Genomic DNA, 13,229 nt, shown 5'->3' on the forward strand with positions numbered 1-13,229 from the left:
CACTTAGTTCACTCTCTGTCGTTGGTTCTCACAAGCTCTGGAGAGCAGAACTGAGCCTGTCCTGTTTCTATACCTGGGCTGAGCGGGGCAGCTGGCTTAGAGGATGCTCAGTTGCCAATGCAGGAGACTCGGGTTCCATCCCTGGGTCGGGAAGATCCCCTGGAGGAGGAAATGGCAACCCACTCCAGTATTCTTGCCTAGGAAATCCCATGGACAGAGGAGCCTGGTGGGCTACAGTCCATGGGGTCAGGTCGAAAAGAGTTGGACACGACTGAGTGACTCACACACACACACGGTAGCACTGGGGCAGAAGTGAGTGGGTGAAGGTGTGTAGGAATGGGCAGAAAAACAAAGTCTAGCTTGTAAAGAGATAGCCAGTCATGGGAGGAAGCTGTGGCCACCAGAGAAACCCCACTAGGTGAGGACAGTCAGCAGAAAGGGGCCGCTGCCTGTGGCCACCTGAACAGTGCAGGGAGAGGCAGATATCTGCTGAGGAATCCGGCACAAAACATGTGGCATCTTGTACGACTAGAATCTAGGGATCTTCCTAGGGCAAAAAAGGAGCACTCGGAAAGTGTCAGCAACGCCCCACCTGGTTAGCTAATGCCAGGAGTCACACACACTGGCGCCAAGGTCTAGTCTAGGCAGGTGTCACTCAGGACCGGTACAATGAAGGCCAACCACAATGCAGGGCTCAAGTCCCTCACTGATGGGCGTGTGTGTTACATGCTGCCCGGGGGGCCATCTGAGCCGCACCCCGGGTGCCGTGACAGCTCAGGGGGGGCTTGTGCCCATAGCTGATGGCCATGACCATCACGGGGCTCCCCTTGTGTGACGCTGCCTGCACCTGCTGGCCCCCTCTCAATCCCCACCTCCCCTCCCACTCACGCCCTTGTCCCATCCCCCATTCCCACCCCCTCCCACCAAATTCCCACCAGCCATTCCCAACCAGGAGTTGCTGAAAAACGTGCTGAGTCAAAACAGAGCCACTCCACAACCTCGACTCTGTGGCTCCATCACATTGTCCAACCTTAGGTGACCCCAAACAGCACTGTTATAATACCTTCCCCAGCCGTCGCCCCATAAAGGAACACAGCTGCTAACGTACTAGATCGTTGTCAGCTGAAGCCACGTCCCTGCCAGCGCGTCGACCTTTATAAACAGCATTGGACACAGGCTGGGGGCACACATGCCCCTCGTGCTTGTAGACGAGACACAAGCCCAGATGCCTGATGGCAGGAAGAAAACTCTGTAGCAGCCTCCAGGTTCACAGAAGGCTCTGGGCTACGTTATCCTAGCAAATCCTTGTCTCCTTTAGCAAACTGAAGCTCGGAGAGTTTCAGCATCAGTAAATGACAAAGCCAAATCAGGCTCAAGTCTTCTGACCAAAAAAGGCAATGTGAGAGCAGTCGGCCACCCCAGACAGGGGGAGACGAGTTCTGTGATGTCTCTTGGGGCCCTGCCAGGTGTTCCTCTTTGAACTGTATTAGCCGTGAAGAGGCCTAAGGACCAGGACCAAGGACTTTTCTTTGTACTTTCCTAGAGTATTTGCCAACAAAGGTCTGCATTGCTTTGTGACAAAGGTCCGTATAGTCAAAGCTATGGTAGTCATGTACAGATGTGAGAGAGGGACAATAAAAAAGGCTGAGCACCAAAGAATTGAGGCCTTCAAACTGTGGTTATGGAGAAGACTTAAGATTCCCTTGGACAGCAAGGAGACCAAGCCAGTCCATCCTAAAGGAAATCAATCCTGAGTAGTCATTGGAAGGACTGATGCTGAAGCTGAAGTTTCAATACTTTGGCCACCTAATACGAAGAGCCGACTCGTTGGAAAAAACCCTGATGCTGGGAAAGATTGAAGGCAGTAGAAGAGGGAGGCATAGGGTGAGATGGTTGGATGGCATCACCGACTCAATGGACATGAGTTTGAGCAAATTCTGGGAGATTGTGGAGGACAGGGAAGCCTGGCATGCTACAGTCCGTGGGGTCACAAAAAGACACGACTGAGCAACTGAACGACAACAACAAGAATATTTGCAGTCTCAGCGTGACACGTTTATTGAGAATCTAACATGCTGTATGTTGTGCTGGAAACTGGGTTGTAGCAAAACAGGTCCTGCTCTCAGAACGGTTACAGTCCCACAGATGAGGGTAGCAGCAGGAAGGCAGATAAGATAAGGACACCAGAGTCGCAGGGAGAATGAGAGCAGTCTCCTCGCGGTTCAGAGGAGGGTGACTGATCTTGCCTTAGGGAGGAAGCTGTCTTAGGAGGAAGTGGTGGTGATCCTGAGTGAGGATCTTGCAGGATGAATAGGAGTTTGCCAGGAAACTGAGAAATCAGGAGTTATCCCTGGCAAAGAGAATCATACTTATTAAGGCCATGGGCATGTTGCTGTTGTTTAGTCGCTCAGTTGTGTCCAACTCTTTTGTGAGCCTATGGACTCTGTAGCCTGCCAGGCTCCTCTGTCCATGGGATTTTCCAGGCAAGAATACTGGAGTGGGTTGCTATTTCCTTCTATAGGGGATCTTCCTGACCCAGGGATTGAACCCACATCTCCTGCATTGGCTGGTGGCTTCTTTACCATTGAGCCACCTGGGAAGCCCCAGTGGGCATGACCAGCATGCAGATGCTGGTGATTACAAGTTGCTCAGTACTTCTAGAGCACACAGTATCAGGAAATGAGGCCAAAAATATAAACAGGGTCCAGGTTTGCATGCCAGGCTAACAGCTTGTATGTGACCCATAACTAATCAGCAGTCATGGAAGCACATAAATACACACATACAATGGAATATCACTCCACCATAAAAAAGAATGAAGCAATGCCATTTGCAGCAACATGGATGAACCTAGAGATTATCATATTAAGTAATATAAGTCAGAAAGAGAAAGACAGGCACTTCCCTGGTGGTCCAACAGTTAAGATTCCACATTCGCAATGCAGGGGTCCTGGGTTCAATCCCTGGTCAGGAAATTAGATCTGGCATGCTGCAATCCTGCATGTCACAACTAAGACCCAGCCCAGCCAAATAAATAAATACATAATAACGTTTTTAAAAAGAAAAGACCAATACCATATGATATCACTTATATGTGGACTCTAAAATATGAAATAAATGAATTTATCTATGAAACAGAAACAGACTCCCCGACAGAGAAGAGACTTTCGGTTGCCGAGTGGGAAGGGAGGTGGGGGAAGGCTGGATTGGAAGTTTAGGATTAGTAGATACAATCTATTATATGTAGGATGGATAAACAAACAGGTCCTATGATATAGCACAGGGAACTATATTCAATATCCTGTGGTAAAACATATGGAAAAAAGACCAGGAGGGCATGGCCATATTCCCACCGTCAATAACCATTGACTCTACTCAGTTTGGAGAGAGTTTCAAAGGAGAAGCAAAGAGACTAATAGATCAGCTATTGTCATAGCCCAGGCAAGGGAGATGTGGGCCCAGTGGGGCTGCCAAGCGCTGAAGGGCAGACTGACCCAGGAGACAGGAGTCAGAAAGTAAACTCAACCAATAGACTAGAACAGGGGAGGTGAGGCGGAGCGAGGATGATACCCAGGTGTTCTGTCTTGAGCACCTGGATAAGTCTGCATCCCCAGCTGACATGGGAAATACCAGGAGCTAAGCAGACTTGGAGAGGAGGGTGGCACATTCATTCCTGACCGTCTTGAGCTTGAGACATCTGTGGGACCGTTCCCTCAAGGTGCCCCTGTGCGCCTGGAAATGTGAGTGTGAAAGAGTGCAGATGAATGGCCTCAGCAAGCGTGTTTTCTGTGGGTTTGTAAGACGTCATGAGGAAGTGAAAGCAAGAGTGTAGCCAAGTCCTGAATGAGTGAAAGGTAAGGATAAAGAGCAGGAAAATCAGAATTCTGCAGGGTAACAGAATTGACTTCCCTAGGATGCGAGAGAGCTTCAGGGAGTGAGGGATGTGCTATGGGGCCAGGATGCAGGCAGACATGCAGATGAGTGGCCAGGAATAGGAAAGGACAGTTTATTTCCAGTTCCTGGAGAGAGCAAGAGACAGACAGACGTGTGAGGACAGATATCATTTGGTAAGCTGGGACAAAGAGGGACAAGAAATCAAGAACTATAATGTTGTTGTTGTTGTTCTCCTCTATTCAAACAAACACACAAACGAGCTTGGCACTTGCCTGGTGGTCCCGTGGCTAAGACTTCACGCTCCCAATGCAGGGGGCCTGGGTTCAATCCCTGATCAGGGAACTAGATCCCACATGCCACAACTAAAGATTCTGCATGTTGTAACGAAGATGGAAGATGCCGTGTGCCATAACTAAGACCCGGCGCAGCCAAATAAATATAATACATTTTTTAACGGGCTTAATGAAAAAGTTACCTAGGTAATTAGATTGCATTTTTTAATGACTAGGCAAGAGAATCTTTAGAAAGATAAATGAATTCTGAGTGAAATATGGTCAGATCTGTCCATAGGATATGCACATACATTCATGATATACCAAATGTGATGGTGGAAAAAATCCTCTTGGATATGGCAACACTGATGTATGGTGCTGCTGCTGCTGCTGCTGCTGCTGAGTCACTTCAGTCGTGCCCGACTCTGTGCGACCCCATAGACGGCAGCCCACCAGGCTCCCCCGTCCCTGGGATTCTCCAGGCAAGAACACTGGAGTGGGTTGCCATTTCCTTCTCCAATGCATGAAAGTGAAAAGTGAAAGTGAAGTCGCTCAGTTGTGTCCAACTCTTAGCGACCCCATGGACTGCAGCCTGCCAGGCTTCTCCGTCCATGGGATTTTCCAGGCAAGAGTACTGGAGTGGGGTGCCACTGCCTTCTCTGGAGGTTTTGTACTAAGATGCTGTAAAACCATAAAAACATAGATCGCAGCAGGTAAAACCACTGCACATCAAACACCATGTAGACTTCAGCTACCCCTACTTAGAATAATCAAAATCTATGAAAACATAACACAAATTTCTGCTCATCTGAGAAAAAGGCTGTCTGTCTCGGTATCTGGTCTTCTAAACATCACCGAACTGGAGAACAGAACACAAGCTTCAACCTCCCAAAGGAAGAACATCTGCCATCACCCAGAGCCAAGTGAAAATGCCTTTGGAGACTAGTTTGAGGGCATTTTGAAGACTTTGATGTGCAGAGAAATTTCAAGCTTGAAAGAACAAGAGGCAAGAAGAAATAAACATTTCCAGCATTTTAAAGAACCAAGGCATCAAACTGCTCATTTGACCAAGGGGAGACTTACAAAAGCCTCGGGATGTAGCTTGAATCCAAAGTGGATGGATCGCCATGGCTATGGGCTTTTAAACCACCACTTGCTGAGAACAGGATTCCTACAGAAGATATAAGGTGTGTGAGTGGGTGGGTGTCGGGTCCACATTTTGGCCCCATCTGTCAAATGCCCCTCTCTGCATAGCATGGTGCAGGCTCTATTCAGTCTCAGGTCCCAGCACCCTGGGGTCACACTCCAGGATGAATTGCAAGGCAATTACAGCATCTGCCACACAGGGGCGCTGTGAGGGAGAAAGGCTGTGGTCCTGACGAGCAAGGCAGGCCCTCCCACTGCCTGAGAAAAGGAGGTCGTACCTCCCACCAGCAGCTCTTGGGCAAGAGAAAAGACTGGAGGGGAGAGGGCTGAGCGTGTTCCCTGGCACCAGGAGAATCTCCTGGAGCGAAACTTAGACCTTCCACGAGTCACTCTCTAGCTGTGCTTCTCACCTGTCCTGCTTTCTCTGCCTCAAGAGTTTTGGGGATAAACACAGGGTCTGCAGGCAGGCTTCCGACTCCAGAAGCTCACTCTTCAATTGCCACATCCTCTTAGCAGAATAACTGGGGGCGGGGAGAGGAAAAGAAGAAGATTAGGGGGATGTGATTGCCTCCTAGGCAATCACATTCAGCGTGCCTCCCATGCTGACCAGCCTGGGAGCCCAAAGACTGGGTGTGATGCAGGCGCCAGAGGAACAGATGACAGGAGCCCTCTGGGCAGAGCTGAGGACATGAGTGTCCAAATGAGGCAGTCTTCCCGTCCCGATCTCGTTATGTTCTTTTCAAAAGGTGTTTTGTACATCTTAAGTTCAAAGGAAAAATTTGGACAAAAGGCAGGCTGTTCCATCCCCTAAGCCAGTACTTGTTGGAACACGTGGCTTGCCGAGCGCTGACAAGGCAGGGCCAGAAGCCCTGGACCGACCTCCCTGAGGTCCTTAGGCGATGGCAGGGTACCCGCTCTGAGTCAGACGAAGGGCATGCTTCTACTATTACCGGTTCCTCCGCCACCACCAAAACAAGCCGTGTCTTTCTCTTTCCCACGTCTCTGGGCTGAGAAGCAGGTGTGGTCTATTGCAGCAAGTTTGCATCAACCAAAACCACATTCCTGGGTGCCTCGATGCTATTGACATGTGCAGTTTCTGAGGCTGAATGACCCCTGACCTCTGGCCAGTCCCTGGGTTTACTCCTCCGTGCAACCCACTCATCCATCAGGGAGTAACCATGCTCTTAGGATGCTCCTCCAGCTCAGCCCCAGAGAGAGCGTTGCAGGGGTCCAGGAGAACAAAGTTTGCCTACTGCTGGAGCCCAGAGCATCCTCGAGGGTGCTCGTGGGGTATCGGCTCAGATGAACCCGGCCCCCACTCCAGCCGACCTTCGTGTCAGCTACTCGGCTGCATCCACTCATTCGGGGTATTGATACTGTGTGTGCCAGCACCAGGCTCTGCCAGGTGCTGAGGGTGTGACAGGAGGTGGACCAGGTACAGTGCCGTCTCTGATGGAGTTTACCTTTGGGTGAGAAGGGATGTGAGAAGCAAACAGAGAAACCAGTTTCTGGTGGTGACATGTGCCGTGGGAAGCACCAAGGTTGTTGGGGGCATGGGTGTTAACGCCAGGAAAGCCTCTCTGAAGAAGGGACACCAACCTGAGGCCTGAGTGGAGACTTTCAAGGACATTTCAGCCCTGGGCCCTCATCAGGAGAGGCCAAAAGGGAGCCGTGATGGAGAGCCAGGTCACAAGTGTGAGGCAGAAGGCCCCGGCACTTCCCTACTTCATCAGTTACAGATGCCCGGGACTTCCCTTGCTAGTCCAGTGGTTAGGACCCCAAGCTTCCACTGCAGGAGTCATGAATTCAATTCCTGGCTAGGGAATTAAGATCCTGTGGCCAAAATATACATAGGCGCTCACTGCGGGAACATGTACAAATGTGTTCAGGACTCTGTCCCCCCCGCCCAACTCTGAGGTACAGGACTTCCATGGACACTAGTGCAGGTGGGACACTCTGGACTCGGACAAGAAAGCAAGCGTGACCTGCTCAACTAGGAAGAGAGGTCATCCATGCAAGGACACTCGGGTAACTCGCAGTCACTCAGATTTCCCCAGGTGACCTTCCAGGCATGCCCATCACAGGATGCAAAAGGCCTCAGCCAGCTCCTGTGAACCAGCACCCCTCCTGTTTGTGGGTGCAACACCCACCTAGTATTCTCAGAAGAGAGGCTGGTTCGGGTATGGCCAGGGTCCTGGGGGACTCTAGGCTCCTGGGCTGAGCTGCCTAGCACATCCTCCCTTCCAAAAACTCCCTTTCTCCCCACCATGTGGAAGGGTACCAGGCCACACTGAGGCTTCATTCAAGAGCAGCTCACCTCCCCACTAAACGTCGCAGCTCCGTGCACTTCCTGGGGTGATGAGTGACCTTCACTCATATGGGTGAAGTAATGGCTTTCAGTCTCAACCTTCTTGGTCACATTGCAACACAGCCTTCTGGAAAGAAGAACTAGTTCCCAGGTGCCAGCTCAGGGAATTTCAAGCACCTCCCAGGCTGGGCTTACCAAACTCACTGTCACACAGTTGGTCCAGGTGCCAGAACCATCCTGGCCCTTTTCCACCAAAGATGCAACAGCAGGGCCTTGGGCAGGGAGAGGCCAGAGGACTGGGGCTCATTCCCAGCTCTTCCTTTGCTGTGTGACTTTAAACAAATGACTCAACCTCTCTGAGCTGCTGCCTCTATATCCGCATATGAATTGTGGGGAGAATCGGATGAGGAAATGGCCGTGAAAGCACTTTGTGAGTTGGAGAGCACAGCACCAATGATAGTCATTCTGTCTGGTTGAAAATCTGATCCTAATAGATGAACTTCTGACTTTTTACCCAAGGAGTTCTTGGGGTATGAAAACTGATATCCCCAAATACACTTCAATATTTTTAGTACACCAGGAAGTAAACTTCCACGGTAAAATCCAAAATATACACTCCATGCCACATTGTAAAGCTTGGGGATAAGATGTCAGGAGATTCCCGTACATGTAAACATCACAATAAATCCTTTGCTCTAAAACAATTCCCTGGAGACCCAGAATTGGAGCTTCCATGGCACTATTGGCTATAAGTTGGCCTTGCAGTGACATGTAGTAGGTGAGCCCAATATCAAGCCTTTTTATAGCTTCCAATTTATGGTACAAGAGAATGAACAGGTTCTTCTAAGGTACATGCTTTGAAGAGGCACAAAGGACCCCAGCCCTGCTACTCAGCAGATCCCTCTCTGGCCAATGACGTTGCTGCTCACAGCTCTTCAAATGCCTCTTCTCAGAAGAAATGGCTAAACCTTCACCATTCCATTTAAACCAACCAAATGAGAGACAAGGCTCCAGTCCTTCCTCACCCACAGGTGATGAGATCAGTCTCACTGCGATGCCCAAGGACAAATGACCAAGGATTTGGCTTTGAACAGGAAGGGACAAGATGGGCTGGACAGGAAGGGACAAGCAGGCTGGGTCTGCAGAAGGCTGTTCACCATATGGCACATGCCCATCTTGGCTGGTCTCCTTTCCCTATGGTAGAAGAGACCTCCCCCAACCCAGAAAGTAAGAGTATAATCCTCTTTGGAAAATATGGGATGGGAGTCTTCCCCTGGAAGGCCCCAGTGAATTCAAAACCCAACTGGCATAGAACTCGCCACTTTTTTCTTTTTTTGGCCATGCATCATGCAGGATCTTATTTCCCCAAGCAGGGATCAAACCTGCCCTCTGCATTGGAAGCACAGAGTCTTAACCACTGGACCACCAGGGTAGTCCCAACTTTCCATCTTTCTTCTCCATGATCTCAGAAGGAGAGCATAAGAAAGGCTGATACTCAAGCCCCATTTGCAGCCGGCTAGAAGGCAGCATCTCAAACACCCGTGTCCAAGACCATCCTCTTCACTTCTCATCTCCGCATGCTCTAAGTCCTCCCCATCTCAATCTGCCACTCTACTCTCCAACTCAAGCAAGCACTCAGAAGTCATCCTTAACTCTTCCCTCCTTCATGCCCCACATCCAGTCCATCAGAAAAGTATGCCGGTACCACCTCTCCAAGAAATCCGGGGTCACATACTGCTTGCTTACTCCCAATGTCATGTCTTGCAACGTCCTTCTCCCTAACCTCTGAACAGGCCACCTTCATTCCCCTGTCCGGGCCTCTGCACCACTGCCCCTTCCCTCTGGCATGCTCGGCCCAGTCCAGCTTCTCCCCATCATTTGGGATTAGCTCCTACAGACTCATGCTCTGCTCCCCTACCTAAAGTTGGCCCTCCTCCCCCAGCCTACATTGTGCATTTTTATTTTCCTCTTCATTTGATGTGGTGACTATCTGTCTCCTGCAAGCCCCACAAACCACAGGGGCCACGTCTGCCTCATTCACCACCATAGCCCTGGAAATATTACTGGAAATATTACCAGCACAGCTGCTCAAAAAGTACTTAATCACCACTTCCAAGAGTCCAGTAACTTCAAGCAGACTGGGCTCAGTACAGCACGCTGACACTTGCTGGGGTCGCCCACGGCTGGGGTCAGCACCTCAGACCACAGGGCCGTGACTGAGTTCCTGGTTTGGCCACCGAGGCCATCAGTCCCAAGAAGCCCTGCACTGCCTCCACCCCCGGCCTCTGTCTCTGAGGGGTCTCCCCCTTACCCCCAGGAGCTGGGCTTGAGACCACGAGTCCCAGGGGAGGGGAGGGCACCCGCCTCCCCTTCTTGGCCTCACCAGCTGGCCAGGCCAGCCCTGCCATTTCCCCATCTATAAGACAAGGACAAAGAATGCTTTGTCACCCCACCTACTTCTCACGGGTGTTGTGAAACTACTATTTGCTTGGAAAACACTCTGAGAGCAGCTCGGGTGAAGGTGCCCGTGGCTCGGATGACGCTGCTGTATTCAGTCCAGGCCAGGGAGGGCCAGGCCAACTCGTCATCCGGTGAGCGCCTCAGCTGCCCGGGGGACAGGAGGGACACCCGCCTCCGCTGTGTCGCCAGGCCTGGTGTCGCCAAGGCTGCTGGTTGTGCTGTGGTCCCAGAATATACCCACGAGGAGCGTGTGCATTCCCAGAGCCACCTGCCCCACTGATTTCAGCAGAATATGACCTCTCCCGGGGCCTGGGCAGTAGCCACCGAGCACCCAGCCCACCCTGGTGTCAGGAAGGACAGTCGAGGGTTACCTGGGGATAACCTGCCCAAGCTCAGGGCCACGGCCCGGGTGCCGGCCCCGCAGGCCAGGAGCCGGGAACAGACGAACGCGACGGTCTTGGCCCCTGGCCCGGGGAGGGCAGATCTCAGCAACCCGCATGCACTCAGGTGCCCCTCACCAGCTGCAGGAGCAGCAGCCACGTGTTGCCATGACAACCAGGCTTGGCAACCATCTCTCTGCCTCCCAGGAGGGGACAGTCCCCAGAACTGACCAGGCATTTCCTGGAGCCGCTCAAGGTTGACGATGGAGAAAGGCAGAGAGGCGGGCAGTGCGAGGGACAGGGAGCATACCTGCCACTCTGCCAGCACTCCGGCCTTCACGTTCCACGGGACACTGAACTCAGCCCCACCCGCTCTCTCTCCCTGCAACATCCACCCAGGGGACTGCTGCTTCCCTAAAGCGGGTGGCGAAGCATTTAGCAGACAGTGAACAACCAACAGCGTGTACATTTAATTATAACTCTCCCGGATAGGAAGGGCTGGCTATATACAGTATGTCTGCCTGTTACTAATTATATTTATTTTCAAACGACGAGGGGGAGGGGGATCTTCTGAAGATGAGTCAGAAAAAAAAAAAATTCTTCAGTGTTATGAAAGCAGAGAGATATCTCTGGAGGGCGTCTGTCATGTATGGCTGTCACAGCCTGATAATGGAAAAACCTGAGCCAAGAGAACCACGCTGCTGAACACCTCAAGGGGGCTTTCCTGGCCTCGGGTCCCCTCAAGTCAGGACCTGAGCAACTGAAGGGCCTTCCCCGCCCTGCCCCCCGCCCTGGACAGAGCCTGCTCTCGTTCCTGCAAAGACAGGGTCATTCAGTGTCTGCTGTCATCCTAACTGGGAGCCAATTTTCCAGTTGAAACCCAGCTAAGTTTTTTTTTCCCTCATCAAAGGAAAAGCATCCTGCCCAGATAGCCGAAAGGAAAAGGCTTCGTCTTCAATCCCCCGTACAGCCCATGATTGTTGTTATTTATAACAACACCTAGAAACCCAAAATAGTCAGCCCACGCCCGGCAGAAGCCAGTCCACACTTGGGAGGAAGGCAGACCACAGGGCTAGTTTCAGCTGGACGGGGGCCAGCACGCACAGGTGCACTCACCTCCACATCTGAGTGTGCGAGGTGCGTGTGGTTGTTTAGAGGGACCTGTTTACCGGGCCCCATCAGCTCCTCCTCCTCCTCCAAGGCTGCCCTCCCCGCTACATGCACCAGGGGCTGAGCAGCAAAGGGAACCCGCATGACACATCTGCCCCAGAGGAGCCGGAGCATTCATGAAGAAGGCGTTTTCCAATAATTTTTTAAATAGTCACACTTGTTTTGTTTGCTTTCTTCCAGGAAGGCGGCACTGTTTTGGAAAAGGAGGGGGAGGGGGGAAAAAAGTGAGTTCATTTCCTGAGTCTTTGAAACGTTTCTCCGTAGACAGAGCATCGAGAAGCTGTGGCCCCAGGTAGAGAGAGCACAGGGCCGTAGCACACAGGGGGCGCAGAGAGAAGCTTGGCCCCCACCCATGTTCGTTAAGGGCCAGCGGCGGGGAAACTGGACTCAGCACCGAGGGGCCATGGAAGGACCTGGGGGAGCAGGTCCCAACAAATGTCATTCAGACCAGCTGTTTTGGAAAGGGTCTGTTTGTCCAAGGAAGGTTGGATGATTCAATCAGTTTATTCAAAGGAGAAGGCAGGAAATGGACCTGATAATCAGGGACCCAGGAGAGGGTTATGGGAGCTGCCAAGCCCTGTCACCATCCACAGTGATTTTGGAACCCAAGAAGACAAAGTGTGTCACTGCTTCTCCTTTTTCCCTTTCTATTTGCCATGAAGTGATATGATCTTAGTTTTTAAATTTGACTTTCAGATCAGTTTTTTCACTCTCCTCATTCACCCTCATCAAGAGGCTCTTTAGTTCCTCTTTGCTTTCTGCCATTAGAGTGGTATCATCTGCATATCTGAGGTTATTGATATTTTTCCTGGAAATCTTGATTCCAGCTTGTGATTCATCCAGTCCAGCATTTCACATGATATACCCTGCATGTAAGTTAAATAAGCAGGGTGACAAGATATAGCCTTACCGTACTCCTTTCCCAATTCTGAACCTGTCAGTTGTTCTGCAGTTCGCGGGGTCGCAAAGAATCGGACACGACTTAGTGACTTAACAACAACAACAAACATGCTTTTCACATTTGTTATTTCACCCCATGAGCAGTGGCATTGTGCCCACTCCGCAGGGAAGGCGGGCAGGCTCTGGACAGTACACGACAGACCCAAGAGTATCCCACTCTGCCTGTGATAAAGCCGTCTGTCCTGGTGGCTGTCTTAGCCGTCTGTCCCTCTGCTTCAGGGCTGTAGCTAGCCTCATGTGCAAAAGGCACTGTAGGGGTGAGTCAGCCCGTGTCTGTCTGTCCATCGATCCCACTAGAATAAAACCTCCACAAGGAAGGGACTTCCCTGGTAGTCCAGTGGTTAAGATTCCACACTCCTGATGCAGAGGGCCCAGGTTCGACCCCTGGTCAGGGAACTAAATCCCACATGCTACAATAAAGGTAGAAGAACCTGCATGCCTCAACTGTTAATAAGACCCAGCGCAGCCATCAGATCAAATAAGTAAATGTCTACATAAAAAAAAAAAAAAAAGCTGTTACATATACAAGTCTCTCTCAACAATCGAGAATTTCATTATTGTGTAAGACTGAGGACTCCCCAGGTGGTGCTAGTGGTAAAGAACCCGCCTGCCAATGCAGGAGACGTAAGAGACGCAGGT

General features: G+C 51.1%; 1 non-coding gene across 1 annotated transcript; it reads left to right on the forward strand.

Annotated features, from left to right (window-relative positions):
• Positions 1–12,913: 12,913 nt before the first annotated feature.
• On the forward strand, positions 12,914–12,986 carry TRNAR-CCU. The gene has a single exon. It is a non-coding gene; the product is annotated as a tRNA-Arg (tRNA).
• Positions 12,987–13,229: the final 243 nt, after the last annotated feature.

The sequence above is a fragment of the Bubalus bubalis genome, chromosome 4 (genome assembly GCF_019923935.1).
Source record: "Bubalus bubalis isolate 160015118507 breed Murrah chromosome 4, NDDB_SH_1, whole genome shotgun sequence".
Taxonomy (NCBI): domain Eukaryota; kingdom Metazoa; phylum Chordata; class Mammalia; order Artiodactyla; family Bovidae; genus Bubalus; species Bubalus bubalis.